Consider the following 19,915-nt stretch of genomic DNA (forward strand, 5'->3'; position numbering starts at 1 on the left):
CAGTAGTCGCAGCTCCCAGGCTCTAGAGCACAGGTTCAATGGTTGTGGTACAAGGGCATGTGGGATCTTCCCAGACCAGGGAATGGATCTGTGTCTCCTGCATTGACAGACATATTCTCTACCACTGAGCCACCAGGGAAACCCAGCACATAACCTTAACACTCATACTCCGAACACAGCTAACCAATGTAGTTACTATTTTAATGTGCAGGAGAAAAAAAAAAAAAAACTTGGAAGAAAATGTCATTTAATTAAAAAATAACAAAGTCTATGGACTTTACAGAAATTTTTGCAGCTATTCAAGAGCAGGAAGACTGAATGCTGAAAGCTGGGACCAGTCTTACTCTCCTAAGAGAATTAAAATCCTAAGAAGAAAACAAAATAAATGATGGTTCTTAGATGGAAGTGTTAAATTATCTCTCTACCATTTCAAAATAAGGAGAAAGCAGATAAAATATCTTCTATGTGTAATTTACATATAGCTACAAAGTGTAATGAAAGCATTAGTAAGAAATGTGAAATTTTTGGATTAGGAGAGGAGAAATGATTTAAAATCTTCAGTTACCACCAATTATGTGTATTTTTCTTGCGTGTATTCTCCTGTGATCTAGAACAGTCTTGTCAAGAATGCTTCCCAAGACTGGGAATTTCTGTTCCTGGAAGTATGGAAGGCTGAGGGCTGGATTGAGTGAGGACACAGGCATTTTAGTTTGCTCTCTAGCACCAATCACCTGGACTGCCTGGAATACGCTTCTTTTCATTCTCCACGTGGGAAACTACTACACGTCTTTCAGTACTCAGATCAAAGGCTGCCTCCTCTGGGAAGCCTTCAAGGAAAGACCCCCAGGGAAAGCCTCTGAGTTCTCATACACTTCGTTTATATCTCTTTTATAGTATTTTTGCTGTTTCATAATTTTGGTTTTCATACATGGTTTTCTGACTGAAGTATAACTTTCTTGAAGGCAAGGGGACCTGATATCTTTATTTCTCGGGCACCTAGCACAGTATTTGACTGAATAAATGATTAAATTGAATGAAGGAGCTATGTCATCATAGGCAACTAGGTACTTTTTGGTACTGCATTTTCTTCATCTATAAAAGAAAGGCATTTGTCTTTTTTCTCAAATTCCCATTCAATTCAAATGCTCCTTGAATGTAAAATATTTAGTTACAGATGTTCCATCCAGGCCTTTCCTAGGGGTAGGGCAGATAGACTCACCTCTGTGATCTGCCATCTCCCCTTTGTACCCTCTCCACGCATCTGATTCCCCTGCACATCCCAGATATGACTCCTTTTCTACAGACCCTTGCACATAGCTGCTTATCAATAGTGTCAAGGTTAAGAGCATAGATCCTGGAGACAGACTGAGAAGTCAAAATGAAAGTCACTCAGTCATGTCCAACTCTTTGCGACCCCATAGACTGTATAGTCCGTGGAATTATCCAGGCCAGAATACTGGAGTGGGTAGCCTTTCCCTTCTCCAGGAGAATCGTCCCAACCCAGGGATTGAACCCAGGTCTCCCGCATTGCAGGCAGGTTCTTTACCAGCTGAGCAACAAGACAGCCTATCTGAGTTCAAATACTGGCTCTAGCTGCTTATTAACTATATGACCTTGGGAATGTTATTTAACCTCTCAGTTTCCTAATTTTAAAATAGAGATGATGGTGACGATGGTGATGATAATAATAAATGACATCTACCTCACAGGGTGTCTAGGACAGCTTCTGATCAATCAGAATGGATGCCAGCCTTAAAATATCAGCACAGCTATCCTGGCCATGGGACTTCACCCCAGCCGGAGTCTGTCATGGCTGTTGACTTGTTTTAGAGAATTGTGGGGGCGGGGGGGGGGAGGTGAAGCTTTTAGTAAAAGATACTACTGTTGATATTTTCAGTAAGGCAGAGGGGGAGGCATGATTCAAGTCAAGTCCAGGTCCTAGAACCCTAACCCCAAGACAGGTTTCCAAGCACTGTTAATTTCACAGGCAATAAATAATGAGACCAGGCTGTTCTTTCTGGTTTGTGAGCAGAATATATGTCTATTTTTTATTACAAAATAATATTAGGTGATTTCTCAAGAGCTATGTTTCTCTGATCATATCTGCAACTTAAGAAATTGTTATTTTTAATAAAACATACTTAATAATAGAGTAATCCTTCTTTATATTTTTTCCTACAAATTATTTCTAAAGATTCTCATAAGCCTGTGAGGTGTGTAGAAAAGTTATTATCTATTCCATTAAAATAGAGATCACTAAAAAAATAAATAGAGATCACTAATCTATTGCATATAAGAGTGTTAAACACGTAAGATTTTTGGCAATTCTTTGGAAGCTTACATGGACATTGATGAAACAGTAATATTCTCTGGAAAGGTAAGACAGTAACTCAGATTTTCTCCATCAATTTCCTGGAATTTAATTGTAAATCTCAGATGATTTTAGAGTCTAATAACTTATATTAAATGGATCCATAGCTTAGAAATTGCTGCTGTCACAAATAATCTATTACTTCACTTACTCCAAGAATATGAGGTAAGTGACTTTTTAAATTCATAGAGCAAAGTAGAAATAGACATGCCAAGTTCATAGATTAGATATAAAATGATATAGCAGCATCCCTTTGAAATACAAAGCTATTAGGAGCTCCGTAGACCATCTCTCCTATATGGAAATGAATACAGTGCTCAGTCACAAATTAGAATTCCACTTAACAGAATACATGGTGCAGAATGAATAATCTTTACTCAAGCGGTTGACAATTATACCCTCAATCCTCTCTCACTGTTCATTGTATTACTACAGACTTGACTTTTCAGGGAATGGTTGACAACAGTTAAAACTAATACCTTAAAAATTTGAGTTTGGGTACAGATAGAGATCTATGGAATAGATATTAATATATAATAGCTGGATCTTCTCTCTTGTATTCTAGCTAAGTGTTTATTTGCTGGTAATCTTATTTGATAACTCCAGAGAAACAGAATTGTATCAACTCATCACTGAATGCAATTCTTGTGATGCTTTTTCATTCCTGAGAGCAAATGAGGTAAGCAAGCTTTTTTTACTGAACAGATTGATGGAATAACATTTTGGAAAAATTATAGGGAGTAAACAGATGGGAAATGGGGGAAAAGCCACATGGGTAAGAAAAGCCATGAGTTTTCACCACAAAACTATGATATATAAAGGACAGTTCTTTGGGGAACTCCATAGGTCACTTGACTCAACAACAGTGATGCATTTTCGTTCCAGCAAAGGTTCCAAACTTCAGGAGTACAGGGAGTTTTATGACATATGGCTCTCGGTACCAGCTGTGACAGAGAAAAAAGGGCTGTTGACAGAATAAGTCTGACTAAGATAATGAGATCCTTAGCTGGCTGCATCTAATAGCCTCACAGGAAATTCTAAGGTGGAAGTCAGCCAACAAGCCCATCTTCATTTGCCCTTCCCTTTGAGTTGGCACAAACAGTAGACACTTACTTATTTCTCTGAAAAATTAATTCCTTTAAAAATGTTTAATGGGAGCATGTCACATGATAGTCCAGCCTGTATTTCAAATTAGGTAAAAGCTTTAAAATAACTCCTTATCTTGCTGGCTTACTACCTCCCCTGCTTATCCTCATTATCTCATGCACAGCATTATGTCATGACAACGAAAGGTGGAGGGAACATTCAAGAACGGAAACCATTTGTGACGGGAGTGCAGGAGAGAAATGCCCCACAGGGAACTCTGAGTTCACACAGAGAATGATGGTTAAGTGGCTAGGATCAGGCCACAGATGGTCTCATCAGGAGTGCCAGGGATTGAATCGTTGTGCTCTCTCCAAATCCACGAATTGAATTCCCAACCCCCAACATGATGGAGGTGGAGCCTTTGGGAGATAATCAGGCCACTGTCGTTTGAGTCTCCATAAATAGGATCAGTGCCCTTAGAAAAGAAGCCAAGAAAACACTCTTGCCGCTTCCTCTATGTGAGGTTACAGGGAAAAGGCAGCCCTTATTGAGACAGTTGGGCTTCCCAGGTGTAAAGTGGTAAAGAATCCACCCACCAAAGCAGGAGATGCAAGAGCTGGATCCCTGGGTCAGGAAGATCCCCTGGAGGAGGGCATGGCAACCCACTCCAATATTCTTGCCTGGAGAATTCCTTGGACAGAGGAGCCTGGCAGGCTACAGTCCCTGCAGTCACGAACAGTCGGACATGACCGAGATATTAAAAAATGAGACAATGAGCTCTTGGAAGTGAAAGCGTTAGTCGCTTAGTCTTTTCCGACTCTTTGCGACCCCGTGGACTGTGGGCCCGCCAGGTTCCTCTGTCCATGGGATTTCCCAGGCAAGAATACTGGAGTGGGTAGTCTTTCCCTTCTCCAGGAGATCTTCCCGACCTAGGAATTGAGCCCAGGTCTCCCGCATTGCAGGCAGATTCTTTACCGTCTGAGCCACTTACCAGACACCAAAGCTGCCAGTGCTGTGATCTTAGACTTCCCAGACTCCAAAATGATGAGAAATGTTTGTTGGTCAAAAGCCAACCAGTTTATGGTATTTTTGTTATAACAGTCCAAACAGACTAAGGGAATTTGGCATAATCAGTTTTGTGCTTTAAAAAAGTCACCCTGATGACAATGTGGAGGACAGACTAGAAGGAAAAGACAGTGGACTTTGTGATATTACATGGAAGAGTCAGGAGATAGGCTGAGGGGATAGGGGTACACGCTGAGAAACTGAACTAAGACAATGCCTCTGAGGAAAGAAAGGGGGAAATAGATTCAAGACTAGTCCTCAGATCTTGCTCTTTCTCTCTCTGAAGTCAATATCTCTACCAGGTTAGTCAAATGTCTCAATCATGTCCTTTAGAGAATTTTCCTTTCCTCCAGCCCAGGAACCAGTCCAGGATCACCTATTGTATTTGGTTACTGTCTCTTTAGTCTCCTTTAATCTTGGAAACATTTACCAGCTTTTCATTATCTTTTGTAACACTGGCATTTTTTAAAAGGTCCATACTTTTATGGACGGTTCCTTGGTTTTGGTTTGTCTGATGTTTGCTCGTGATTAGATTCAAGCCATGCATTTCCAGCTGGAATAGCACGAGCGCAATGTCGTGGCCTTCACAGAGTCACATCTGGAGGCCACGTGACGTCCGCCTGCTCCTCACTGGTTGTATCTGTCTTGATCACCCTGGGTGTCGTCTGGTTACTCCATTGTACAGTTACTACCTCCCTTTGTGACCAATAAGCAATCTGCAGGGAAATACTTTATGAGCATATAAACGCTCTGCTCTGCACCAAATGTCCCTCCCTGGATTTAGATCCTCTGATTATTCTTGTCCTGATCTATTTTCACCATGTTGGTTGCCAAATGGTCATTTTTCCAAAACCTCCTTTTTTAAACTAGACATAGTGCTGCCTGAAATCTATATATATGAATATGAAATATATATATATATATGATATATAGCTGTGGTTTTGTGACTAAATTCTCGTAGAACTGTTCTGTGGGACTTCCAGAAGTCTCCTTAAAGCACAGGTGTCGGGGGTGGGGGGATGGCAGGTGCTGGTCTTCCTCCGCTGTCCTTCCTGATGCCTGTAACACAAACATGAAAGCTGGAGGCCTGTCAGTCAGCTTAAACCACCTTGTGTCTTGCAAATAAAATCCTCAAACAGAGGATGCCAGAGCAGAAAGAAATTTGGGTCCCAGTTGATACCATGAAGCTTCCAACTAGCCCTGGACTGGCTATGTCCAAACTCCTGTCTTATTTAAGCCACTATTTGGGAGGATCTCTGTTAGAGATGAGCAAAGGTTTCTAGCTAGATATATACCTCGTAGTTGACTCTTTCAGAAATATGAGCTTTAAGTTTAGATGACCTTTCTGTGAAGCTTGCTAGAAAAGGAACAGAAGCAGGTTATAACTAACACCAAGACAATACATTGAGACTAGAGATAAGCCGCCTGGCTCACTTCAGTTCTCCAGCAGTTAGTTAGTGGATGCTGGCACATAGTAAACAGTGGATAAATATTAACTGAATGCAAACTACACAGAAAAAGTCCCTTCCCTAAGAAACCTCACAATCAGGTAAATAAGCAAATAAATAGAGTAGAAAGCATGGTGAAGGAGTTGTTTGTTTTTTAGGGTATGATTTTTTTGTTCAGGTTTATTGTATTAGGTGTACAGCTCTATGTGTTTTGACAAATATATACCATCATGTATCAACCAACATAGAGAATTTCCATCACCTTAAAAAGTCATCTTGTGTCCCCTCTCCCTACCCCTAGTCCTTAGGAACCACTGATCTGATTACTGTCCCACTAGATCCAACCAGTCAATCTTAAAAGAAATCAGTCCTGAATATTCATTGGAAGGACTGATGCTGAAGTTGAAACTCCAATACTTTGACCACCTGATGTGAAGAACCATCTCACTGGAAAAGAAAGACTCTGATGCTGGGAAAGATTGAAGGCAGGAAAAGGGGATGACAGAGGATGAGATGGTTTGATGGCATCCCCAATGCAATGGACATGAGTTTGAGCAAGCTCCGGGAGTTGATGATGGACAGGGAAGCCTGGCGTGCTACAGTCCATGGGGTTGCAAAGAGTCGGATATGACTGAGTGACTGAACTGAACTGAACTTTGACTTTATCAGCATATCCAGTAAATCAGGATCCTTTCCAGTCTGGCTTCTTGATTTAGTGTGATGCCTCTGAGAGTCATCTATACTGTTGCATGCTTAGTAGTTCACTCCTTTTTATTCCTTTTATTGGTCCATTGTAAGAATATACCACAATTTGTCCCATCTATTTCTTAGTTGATGAATATTGGATTGCTTCCAGTTTGAGGCAATTATAAATTAAAATGCTGTAAATATTTGCATACAAATGGCTACAGCAATTTACAACCCTATTGAAAGTGCATGAAGATTCCTTTTTTCCCTAATTCTCACCAATGCTTGTTATTTGCTGTCATTTTGATAATAGTCACTCTGACAGGTATGAGGTAATATCTAATTGTGGTTTTGATTGGTATTTCCCTGGTGATTAGTGCTGTTGAGCACCTTTTCATGTACCTGTTGACCATTTGTATGTCTTCTTTGGGAAGATGCCTTTTCAGCCCCCATCCATATTTTAATTGAATTGTTTGTGTTTTAATTTGTTTGCTTTACTATTGAATTGTATGAGTTCTTTCTATATTTTGGGAATTAATCTCTTAATCAGATACATGATTTGCAAGTATTTTCTCCCATTCAGTAAGTTACCTCTTCATTTTGCTGATTGTTTCTTTTGCTGTGTGGGAGCTTTTTAGTTTAATATAGTCCCATTTGTTAATTTTTGCTTCTGTTGTTTGTGCAAATTTTGGTGTCACATTTAAAAGCTTTTTGCTATGATCAGTATCAAGCAGTTATTTCTCTATGCTTTCTTCTAGGAGTTTTATGATTGGAGGCTTTAAGTCTTTAATCCACTTTGAGTTAATTTTTGTGAGTAATATAAGATACAATTCAATTTCATCCTTCTGAATGTGGTTGTCCTATTTTCCCAACACCATTTATTGAAGAGACTATCTTTTCCCCATTGAATATTCCTGGCTCTCTTGTCAAATGTTAGTTGATCATATGTGTACAGGTTTATCTCTGGGCTCTCGGTTCTGTTCTATTGATCTATGAGTCTACTTTTCTGCCAGGACTGCCGTGATTACTGTTGGTTTGCAGTATAGTTTGGAATCAGGAAGTGTAAAATTCCTCCAGCTGTGTTCTTCTTCCTCAGGACTACTTTGGTCTATTAAGAGTCTTCTATGGTTCCATACAAATTTTAGTATTGTTTTTAATATTTTTGTGGGAAATGCCATTGGAATTTTGTTAGAGGTTGCATTAAATCTATGGATGGCTTTGGTTAGTGTGAACATTTTTACAATATTAATTCTTCTAATCCATGGACATGAGATACTTTCCCAATTATTTGTGTCTTTTTCCATTTCTTTCATCAAATTGATAGTCTTCCATGTACAGATCTCATCTTTTTGGTTAGATTTATTCCTAAGTATTTTATTGTTTTTGATACAACTGTATATGGAATTGTTTATTTCTTTTTCAGAGAGTTTATTGTTAGTGTAGTATAGAAATGCAACTGATTTCTCTATGTAAATTTTGTATCCTGAAACTTTACTGAATTCATTCATTAGGTCTAATAGTTTTTTTTGTTTTTTTGGTGGAGTCTTTAGGGTTTTCTATATATAAGATTATATCATCTACAAACAAAGACAGTTTTACTTTTTCCTTTCCGATTTAGATGCCTTTTACTTATTTTCTTTGCCTGCTTGTTCTGGTCAGGACTTCTAGTACTATGTTGAATAGAAGTGATGAGAGTGGGCACCTGTCTTCTTTCTACCTGATGAAAAAGGAAAAACTTTCCATCTTTCACTGCTGAGTACAGTGTTAACTGAGGGCTTGTGATATATGGTCTTTTATTATGTTGTGGTATGTTCTCATTCTGCCCACTTTGTTGAGTTTTTATCAGAAATGGTTATTGAATTTTGTCAAATGCTTTTCCTTCATCTATTGACAAGATTCTATGATTTTTATCTTCTATTTTGTTAATGTGGTGTATTTCATTGACTGATTTGTGAATATTGAACTATCTTTGCATCCCTGAAATAAATCTAACTTGATCACAGTGTATGATCCTTTTAATTATTATTGAATTTGGTTTGTTAATATTTTGTTGAGGATTTTTCATCTGTGTTCATAAGGTATATATGATTTTGTATAAGGCCTATAATTTTCCTTTTTGTCTTCCTTAGTTTTAGTGTCTTTATCTGGTTTTGTTATTCTATTGGACTTGTAGGATGATTTTGCAACTGTTTCCACCTTTTGGAATAGTTTGAGAAGCATAGGTATTAACTTGCCTTTAAGTGTTTTGTGGCATTCACCTGTGAATTTATTTGATCTGGACTTCACTTTGTTGGGAGTGTTTTAATTGTGTATTCAATTTCATTAGTAGTGATCGATCTGGTCAGATTTTCTATTCATATTTATTCCTGATTTAGCATTGGAAGATTGTATGTTTCCAGGAATTCATTCATTTATTCTAGATTGTCCAGTTTGTTAGTGTACAAATATTTGTAATAGTTTCTTATCATTTGTATTTCTGTGGTGTCAGTTGTAACTTCTCTTTCATTTCTGATTTTACTTATTTGGACCCTCTCTTTTTCTTTGTGAGTTTGACTAAAGACTTCCATTGTGTTTATCTTATCAAAGAACCAGCTATTAGTTTCATTGATCTTTTCTATTGTTATTTTAGTCTCAATTTCATTTATTTCCACTCTGATCTTTGTTATTTCCTTCCTTCTACTAACTTTGCACTTTGTTTGTTCTTTTTCCACTTCCTTTAGCTATAAGGTTAGATTGCTTATTTGAGATTTTTCTTGTTTCCTGAGGTCAGCCTGTATTGCTATAAACATCTCTCTTAAAACTGTTTTTGCTACACCAATAGGTTTTAGAATATTGTATTTCCATTTAATATGTCTCAAGGTATTTTTCATGCCCTGTTGAACTCATTTGTTGGCCTACCATTTGTTTACTAGCATGTTGTTTAACCTCCATGTGTTTGTATTTTCCCAGTTTTCTTCTTGTGATTGACTTCTGGTTTCAGACTGTAGTGGTCAAAAAAGATGCTTAATATGACTTCAATTCTTCTTAAATTTATTAAGACTTATTTTGTGATCTAACATGTGATCTGTCCTGAAGAATATTCCACGTGTACTTGAAGAAAATGTGTGTTCTGCTGTTTGGAGGTGGAATATTTTATATATATATCTATTAATGTCGTTTGATCTAAGGTGTCACACAAGGCCAATGTTTCCTTTTTGATTTTCTGTCTGGGTGAGCTATTCATTGATGTAAGTAAAGTGTTAAAGTCCTCTACCATTATTGTACTACATCAATTTCTCCCTTTAATATTTAGTTGTTCCTATATAGGGTACATTGATTCTTATAAGCATTATATCCACTTGTTGGATTGATCCCTCTATCATTACGCAATGCCCTTCTGGTTTTTTTTGTTGTTGTTGTTACGGACTTTATTTTAAAGTCTATTTTGTCTGATATAGGTATTGCTACCCCAGCTTTCTTTTAGCTCCTATTTGCTTGAAATATTGTTTTCCATCCCTCCACATTCAGTCTGTTTGTCTCTAGATCTGAAGTGAGTCTCTTTTAGGTAGCAAATATATGAGACATGTTTTGTTTTATTTTGTTTAATCTATTCAGCCACCCTATTTATGTCTCTTGATTGGAGCATTTTTTCTATTTACATTTAAAGTAATTATTGATAGGTGTGTACTTACTGCCATTTTGTTAATTGTTTTCTGGTTGCTTTTGTAGTTCTTCCTGCCCCTTTCTTCTTCTCTTCTTGTCTTCCCCTGTGATTTGATGACTTTCTTTAGTGTTATGTTTGGATTCTTTCCTTTTGTGTGTGTGTGTCTATCTATCATAGTTTCTTGGTTTGTGGTTACCATAAGGTTCATATTTAACAATCTGTGTGTATAGCAGTCTATTTTAATTGGATGGTCACTTAAGTTCAAGCACATTCTAAAAGCAATACACGTTTACTCCCTTCATTTTATGTTTTTTGACATCATATTTTACATATTTTTATTTCATGTAACAGTTATTTTAGATATATATGATGTTACTACTTTTATATTTTAACCTTTTTACCGGCTTTACAGGTGGTTGGTAAATCCACTACCTTTGCTATTCATTTGCCTTTACCAGTGAGATTTTTTTTCTTTCATAATTTTCTTGTATGTATTTGTGGCCTTTTCTTTTTCGTTTAAAGAAGTGTCTTTAAAATTTTCTGTAAGCCCAGTTTAGTGATGATTAATTCCTTCAGCTTTTGCTTGTCAGGGAAACTCTTTATCTTTCCTTCAATCCTGAACAATAACCTTGCTGGGTAGAGTTGTAAGTTTTTTCCTTTCAGTGCTTTGAATATATCACACCAGTTCCTTCTGGCCTGTAAAGTTTCTGCTGAGAAATCAGCTTATAACCTTATGGGGGTTCTCTTGTATGTAAGTGGATGTTTTTCTTCTGCAGATTTTAAGATTCTCTATGTCTAACATTTTAATTATAATGTGTCTTGGTGTGGGTTTCTTTGGGTTCATCTTTTTTGAGACTGTTTCCATAACTTAGAATGTCTCTCCTTTACCAGGCTAGAGAAGGTTTCATCCATTATTTACTCAAATAGAGTTTCCGTCCCTTTCTTTCTCCTACTTCTAGATGAGAATATTAATATGCTTGATGTTGTCCCAAGGGTCCCTTAAATTATCCTCCTTTTTAAAATTCTTCTTTCTTTTTCCTGTTCCAATTAGGTGATTCCCACTACCCTGTCTTATACATCTCTGATCCATTCTTTTCCATCCTCTAGCATGTTGTTGACTCCTTCTTGTGTATTTTTCAGTTCAGTTACTGCCTTCTTCAAGTCTAATTTTTTGTTCAAGTCTTCAAGTCTATCTCTTTGTTGAAGTTCTGAGTTCATCCATTCTTCTCTTGAGTTTGATGAGCATTTTTATGGCTATTAATTTGATATCTTTATCTGGTAAATTTATCTGAAATCTTTATCTGCTTATCTTTGTTTCATTTAGTTATTTTTCTAGGGTTTTATCTCGTTCTTTCTCTTTGGAAGATATTTCTTTGTTTCCTAATTTTGCCTAACTCTCTGCATTTTTTTTTTTTTTTCTATTTATCATGTATATCATCTCTATCTCCCAGCCTGGGAAGAGTTGGCCTTATGTAGAAGGCGTCCTGTGGAGACCCCTGGTGCATGCCCCCGTGTAGGCTGTGTGAGCTTTCTGTTGTGTTTGGGCCACAGCTGCTAGCCTGCAGGTGCACCGGCGGGTGGGCTAGCCCCCAGTGACTGCCTGTGAGGCCCAGCCACGACTTTTGTGAGCGTGCTGGTGTACAGGGCTGAGGCAGGAGACACTCTGGGAGGTTGCCAGTCTCAGCCAGGGCCACCCACCAGGTGAAGTGGGGCTCACCTCCCAGGGTGGGGGCCACTTTGGAGGGGCACTGATGCCAGCTAGGGATGCCCATCAGGAGAGGCAGGGCGAGAGTCATGTCAGAGGGGTCAGCAGGGTGGCAGGGTGGGCAGGAGAGGTCCTCAGGGGAACACTGGGACGGGATGCACAGCATTAGCCAGGTTGGTTAAGAGTGACTGAAATGGTGCCTGCCAAACCAGCTAGGTGGAAGGAAACTTTAAAAAAAGGAGCAGCACCTGCCAGTGCTTCTACCCCCCAGAGAGAGTTCCAGCAGATCCCTATCCTCTGGCACCTTCCTTAATATTAACCGGTGGATCATCTCATATGACACAGATGCTTTTCAAGCTATTGCCTCTGTCCTGGGACTTGAAGCAGGTGAGTTTGTGTGTGAGCCCTTCAAGAGGTAGAGTCTCAGTTTCACCCAGCCCTTCACCTCTCCCAGATGTAAGCCCCACTGGTTTTCAAAGCCAGGCATTAGGTGGCTCATATTCTTGCTGTAGGTTCCCTGGGCTGGGGAGTCCAGTGTGGTGCTCAAAGCTCTCACTCCTCAGGGTGGACCTCCATAGTTGTGATAGCATTCCCATTTGGGGGTTGCCACACTAGGAGTATGGGTTCTAACTAGGCTGCAGCTCTGCCCCTCCTACCCATCTCATGGTGGCTTTTTCTTTATATTTTTTGTTGTGGAAAATCTGTTTGGCTTACTCCCGGTCATTCTTAAAAAGAGTTGCTCTATATATAGTTGTAGTTTTGGTGTGTCCGTGGGAGGAGGTGAACTCAGGATCTTCCTACTCTGTATTTTGATCTGAACTCAAGAAATAAACCAGAAGAGAGGAAATTTGAACATATTTGGAGAAGGGGGGAGGTTGGAAGTTATGAAATATAGCTAGATTGCAAAAAAGGTAGAAGGAGATTGGGAAAGGAGTTTATGAAGACAAAAATGAATTCCTTCTCCCTCTAAAACAGAAAAGAAAGAAACTAAAACAAAATTTATTGGTTTGTGGGGTTTTTGGTTAGTTTAATTTTTAAATTTTTGCTTATTTATTTTATATTGGAGTATATTTGATGTACAATGTTATATTAGTTTCAGTTATACAACAGTGATTTAATTATACATGTACATATATCTATTTTTTTTCAAATTCTTTTCCCCTATAGATTATTACAGAGTATTAAGTAGAGTTCCCTGGTCTATACAGTAGGTCTTTGTTGATTATCTATCTATTTTGTATATAATAATGTATATATGTTAATCCCAGCTCCCTAATTTATCTCCCCTACCTCTCCCCTTTGCTAACCATAAGTTTGTTTTATAAGTCTGTAAATCTATTTCTGTTTTGTAAATAGGTTCATTTGTATATTTTTTATATTACACATATAAATGATATCATATGATACCTATCTTTCTTGGTCTTACTTCACTTAGTATGATAATCTCTAGGTCCATCCATATTGCTGCAGATGGCATTATTTCATTCTTTTTATGGCACAGTAATCTTACATTCTTTACCCATTCCTCTGTGGATGAACGTTTAGGTTGCTTTCATGTCTTAGTTATTGTAAATAGAGCTGCAATGAACTTTGGGATACATGTATCTTTCTGAAGTATGGTTTTCTCTGGATATATGCCCAAGAGTGGGATTGCTGGGTCATATGACAGTTCTATTTTTAGTTTTTTAAGGAACTTCCATACTGTTCTTCATAGTAGTTGTACTGATTTACATTCCCACCAACAATATAGAAAGATTCCCTTTTCTCCACACCCTCTCCAGAATAATTTATTGTTTGTAGACTTTTAGATGATGGCCATTCTGAGCGGTGTGAAGTAATACTTCATTATAGTTTTATTTACATTTCTCTAATAACTATTGAACATATTTTCATGTGCTTTTGGACCATATGTATGTCTTCTTTGGAGAAATGTTTAGTTAGATCGTCTGACCATTTTTTGATTGGGTACTTTGTTTTTCTGATATTGAGCTACATTAGTCATTTGTATATTTTGGAGATTAATTCCTTGTCAATTACTTCATTTGAAATATTTTCTACCATTCTTTGGATTGTCTTATTATTTTGTTTATGACTTCCTTTGCTGTGCAAAATCTTTTAAGTTTTGTCAGGAATATTAAGAAACAATTGTGAACAAGAAACAAAATTTTATATGAACCATTTTCTCTTGATTATCTTGACACCAGAGCAGGAAAAAAAAGAATTAAAACAAAATTTGTATTTGAGGTGATAAGAAGTTATATGGTCTCATACTTCTGGCCTCCTCTTGCCCTCAAAAGGGACAGAAGATTATCTGATGAAAGGAAGACGACGGGGCTGTAAAAATAAGTTGGAAAAGAATAGATCTGGAATAGATGGTGGATCTGGAATAGAGGAGAATGGGAAAGAGAAGTAACTAGTAACAAATGAAAGACAAGCTAAATGGTGTTGGGGCCCAAGTGAGTCTGGAAACCTTGAAATTGCACTGTTTGAATTGCACAGTTGGGCAACTTTCCTTACTTGTATTGCTGAAATCAACAGTGTACAAACAATGAAGGCCAACACAAGGAGGGACTTGGTAGTGTAAAAAGGGTGAATTCACTGAGAAATGAATGAAAAGTTTAAACAGAAAAGGAGTCCATGAGGGACTGATGGATTAGGGCAAGAAAAAAAGCCTGCAGGAACTAGTGGTCTAGATGAGGTTGGTGCTTTTTGTTTATGGGATCAAATTACATATTCTGTATAGTTGTTAGGATATATTTGGTTGCAAGTAAAATCTACCTCCTCAAATGACTTTCAATAACAGGACATAACAAGAAATCTAGAGCTAGGAAAGTCTGGGAGTAGTTAAATAAATGATACAACAATATCAGAAATCTGGGTCAATGTCTCTGCTCTTGTCTCTGTTACTCTCACAAATTGTAAAATGGCTACCAGAAGTCCCAACGTGTCTTTTCATGGTGGAAGTCAATGGTAAGCAGGAAGAAAAGAGTTTACCCTCATGTGTCTCTCTCTTAACATGAAGGAAAATCTTTCCTAGAATTCCTCTTCCCCCTAGATTCTCCTCAGTTCCCACTGGCCAGGACTGAGTCACACGCACATACCATAATGCATGTGTATGGTGGGCTAGAAAGCAAAGAGCAGGGCTCCCAGTCTCTATAATAGGTGACAGCTTTGCCAGCACGGCTGAAGGGCTACCAAGTAGTCAACCAGAAATGTCTGTCCTGTCATGTTTTTAGAAAGGACCTTAGTGTAACAAAAACCTGCAGCCAGAAAAGGAACTTCAGATATAGTTTCTAGACTTCAAGAGATCTATATAGCTTAGTGTATATATATATACCTTAGAAATATACCTTAGATCTATATACCTTAATCATCTAACGTGGATACAACTTCAACCACCTTTCAGTGGTTTCTGGGAGAAAATTTTTACCAAACAATGAATAAGGAAATTCTCTGCTCTACAGAAGCTTACCATCTAGAGGGAAAATAGAAACTCATAATCACAATCTATAGCATATAATAGGACTTAAAGATGGTACATGATAGAGGCAGTGAAGAAGGCACCTAATTTCAGCTTGATGTGCTAATTGGAGGATTTAGGGTTTGAGTAGAACCTTGACTGATGATTAGAATTTATTTCACCCAGGAGAAGGACCTTCTAGACAAAGAAAAGAGAAAACAGAAAAAGCTAAGATTCAGATGTTAGAAAGTATAGGACTGATTCTTGAAACATCTCATTTTTCTGGTGGTGGTAGGATAGCATTCTAGAAGCCAGAGTGTGGGATGATAGGCTTCAGAGAGGGTTGAAGCCTCACTGAAAACAGCAGAGAAGACAGACTTTTTTCTGTAAACAATAGGGAGCTATCACAGGTTCTTAAGAGGCAAGTGATTAATATAAGTGTTTTATAAGGATGTGACTAGAGGCCATGTATAGAGGGAAGAGATTAGTCATGGGGATTACTTAGAAGTTTTCCATGGTTGTAGCTAAAATGCATGGGCAATGGCAATAGCAAAGGAAGGAACAGAATGAATTCAAGATGCATTTCAGAGGGTGGTGAAGGAAAAGTGTCCTGAAAATTTTATTACCATAGGATTCCTGTCTTCGTAAAACACTACTCCTAAACCAGTCTTGGGAGATCTAAGCCGTGGTGTGATTGCTGCTGCTGTGGGTTTCCCCCAACACCAGATGGAGTAGCCTTCTGCTAACTATGGAAATAGTGAAGAGTGGTCTATGAGAATCCGAAGTTATTATTCTTTAAACTATCCATCAAACAAAAACTCACTACAATTAAGTACCCAAATGACAGTCACTGCACTAGTGCTTCAAGTATTTTTCCTAGAGATCTTTACATCAATGCAGTAAGGAATACTTTCCCCATTTATCAGGTGTGGAAAATGAATCCCACTGAAGGGAAAATACTTGGCTGGGGTCACTCAGGATTTCCCCAAGTTCAAGGCAAGTGCTAAGTACCCTGATGGAGATGATGACCAAAATGCATAAAATCCTTTGAACCTTTACTAAAACATTCACCTTCTCAGGATAGCTAAATTTCTACTGTATTTTCCCTTTATCTAAAAAAAGATACTTCTACCTAACCTCTTGTTTTTCTCATTAATATACATCTGAATATGTTGCAAATATTTCTGAAACAATACTTTCCACATTAGGCCTTCCATGTGCTTGACTTTCCTGACTTCAATTCACAGTCATATACTGGCTGACGCTTCTAAGTTTCCTCCATGTGCTGAAGTTGGATCCTTTGTGTTCCAGCTAAATGATCATTTGAGGTTGACAAGGGAAGTGGGCTGGTAGACCACAGTCTGCCTTACACTGTTTGGACAAATTTAACAGTTCATTGTATTTTACCTTTATTTTACTAAAAGAGTATAAAATATAGATAAAAGTATTGATGATAGGAATAAGAAGCATTAAGTCTTATAAACTTAATATAGTTATGACAGAAAGGAGCAAATCTTCATTCTCCTCCAATGCTTTTTAGATTTCAACTGATTAATTTTTATCAAGTTGTCATGGAAAAATGCAAAATTGAGAATATGAGTAAAGTGCTAGAGCCATATTATCAAAGATTATATCCACACACACACACAGAGAAATAAAATCCTCCCTTCAAATATATAATTCTACTAATTTGCATTCACACAGTTTACTCTAATTCATATTTTCACAAACTCATATATGAAAAGGGGACTATCTACTTCTCTTTGTATTCACAGTTCTCAAATCTTGTGGTCTTCTTTAAATAACTTTTCTCATTTCTCCCTAACACCCACCTTGATCCTTTAACTTTTAACAGAAGTCTAGCGCTGCTGTTCCTCTGTTTGTGTCTGACTTTTCCTCTCTGTTCTAACTGCAACTCTCACGCTTTCAATTTTTTTTTCTATCAGTTGCACTTGTTTTCCTTTCCCCTAAAATGTTCCTAAATGTCTCAGTGATTTTTCTTCCGAAAGTGATCCTAAGTGCCTTTAAGCAAAGAGAATAGGAATACAGTCAACATAAAGAAGTAAGAATTAGAAATAGAAATAACTTACGTGTTGGCAGTTTCTTAATATTTTTCTCCATGTGGATTATTTCTTATTTGTGCTCTTTAGACCATAACTACTAGAATTCCTCTGCCTCGCAGAGTCTTGAGAATCTTGTTATAAACACTGAATGTTGTATTAACCAATAAAATTTAGTGAACAGTTCACACAGAGGACCTAAATTCCAATCTAATATCCGCCTTTGGATAATAATTAACACCACAAGATCTTGCTCATTTTAGACTTAGTAGAAGGAAAAGCAAATCTAAATTCATGAAAAATCTGAATCACAGACCATTTTTAAAAGCTAAATTGCTGGGACTTCCCTGGTTGTCCAGCAGTTGGGAATCTGCCTGCCAATGCAAGGGATATGAGTTCCATCCTTGGCCTGAGAAGATTCCACATGTCCTGGGGCCACTAAGTGGCCACTAGCCCACATGCAACAACTACTGAACCCAAACTCTAGAGCCCGTGCTCTACAACAAGAGAAGCCACCACAATGAGAAGCCTGTGCACCACAAGGAAAAATAGCCCCCACTCGCGGCGACTAGAGAAAACCTTCATGCAGCAAGGAAGACCCAGTGCAGCCAAAAGAAAAAAAAAGCTAAATTGTTGCATTATTTTCCTATATCTATTCTCCGGAGAAGGGAATGGCAACCAACTCCAGTATTGTTGCCTGGGAAATCCCATCAACAGAGGAGCCTGGAAGGCTACACAGTCCAAGGGGTTGCAAAGAGTCAGACGTGACTTAGGGACTAAACAATTTGGACTGCTAAGTTCAACTTGAACTGCTAAGCACGGTTTGCTAAGTTTTGCCTACCCTAATAATTGAATAACACTTTGGGTAGTTAGTAGGATCAGTTTAAATATAAGGACTTCCCTGGTGGTCCAGTGGTTAAGAATCTGCCTGTCAATGCATGGGACATGGGTTCGATCCCTAGTCTGGGAAGATCCTACATGCCACAGGGCAGCTAAGCCCCTGTGCCACAACTGCTGAGTCTACGCTCCGAAACTCATAAAGCCCGCGTGCCTAGAGCCTGTCCTCTGCAACAAGAGAAGCCACCACAATGAGAAGCCCAAGCACTGTGACAAAAGGTAGCCCTGCTTCATTGCAACTAGAGAAAGCCCTTGAGCGGCAACAAGCTCAGCCAAAAAAAAAAAAAGAAAGTAAATGTAAGTAGCAAAAGGATATATCTCCTTAAAAACCTTTCTACTTTTAAGTAGGCTAGCATCCTAACCACACAGTCACAGTCTCACTTGGGACTAATTTTTTCTTGAGATAGCATTAAGAGTTATTCCTGCCAAGAATGGTTTCATTAGAGATTTACATTTTATTTTCATCTCAAGAATTAGGGTTACATCTCTGACAAAATTAAAAAGATTTAGAAAGGGATTCACTGAATGAAATAGCATATGTGATTTCAACTGTGAGGGACAGGGTCAAACATTGTCATAGGCGGTATTAATCTTCAGTCTATTGCTTTCCATTTATCATAAGTAATTAGGTGGTACTTTGTTATGTCATCAAGTTCATGGGCCTTAATTAGAAAAACAAATCTGCATTATACGGAGAATTTGTGGATTTTGAGACACTTAGATATAGCACTTGGTGGTGGCTTAGTCGCTAAGTCGTGTCCAACTCTTGCAACCCCACCAGGCTCCTCTGTCCGTGGGATTTCCCAGGCAAGAATGCTAGAACAGGTTGCCATTTCCTCTCCAGGGGATCTTCCCGCCCTAGGGATCAAACTTGGGTCTCCTGCATTGCAGGCAGATTCTTTACCAACTGAGCCACCAGGGAAGCCCAGATATAGCACTTAACTGATGCCAACTCCCTCCCCCCAAATTCTTAGGGAGAAAATAAAGGAAGAGCAAAGTGCCATTCAAAACCCACAAGATTTGGAGTAAAATGACCAGTCCATATCTGGAGCACATAGTACTGTGATTTTGGACAAGTCCTCTAACCTCCCTGAGCCTGTTTTCCAGTTGCAAAATGATACTACCAACCTCAGAATGTTATTTTGAGTGTTAAGTTCAGTCATGCATAAGAAAATGTTTGAAACCTGTTTCGTAGCATTTCAAATGCTAGACTAAAACTGGAGGAATGTTTAATTTGCATTTGATTGTTTTTAAAATGAAATTGTTCTCATCTTGGTCTAAGAGAAAAATTTCCTGCAACACTTGGCATCTTTTGAAAAACTAATAATAAACTCTTCCACCCATGACTGACTCACAATCATTTCATACTTCTGTGAAAAGAAAGGACACATGGTTTCAAAAGTAGTGATTTTAGTCAAATTGTCAAATCATCCCTACTTTTGGGTCAGAAAAACATCTCCATGTGGATGCAGTGTGGAGTTTAAAGTGGTTTT

The sequence above is a fragment of the Cervus canadensis genome, chromosome 12, assembly GCF_019320065.1.
Source record: "Cervus canadensis isolate Bull #8, Minnesota chromosome 12, ASM1932006v1, whole genome shotgun sequence".
NCBI lineage: Eukaryota > Metazoa > Chordata > Mammalia > Artiodactyla > Cervidae > Cervus > Cervus canadensis.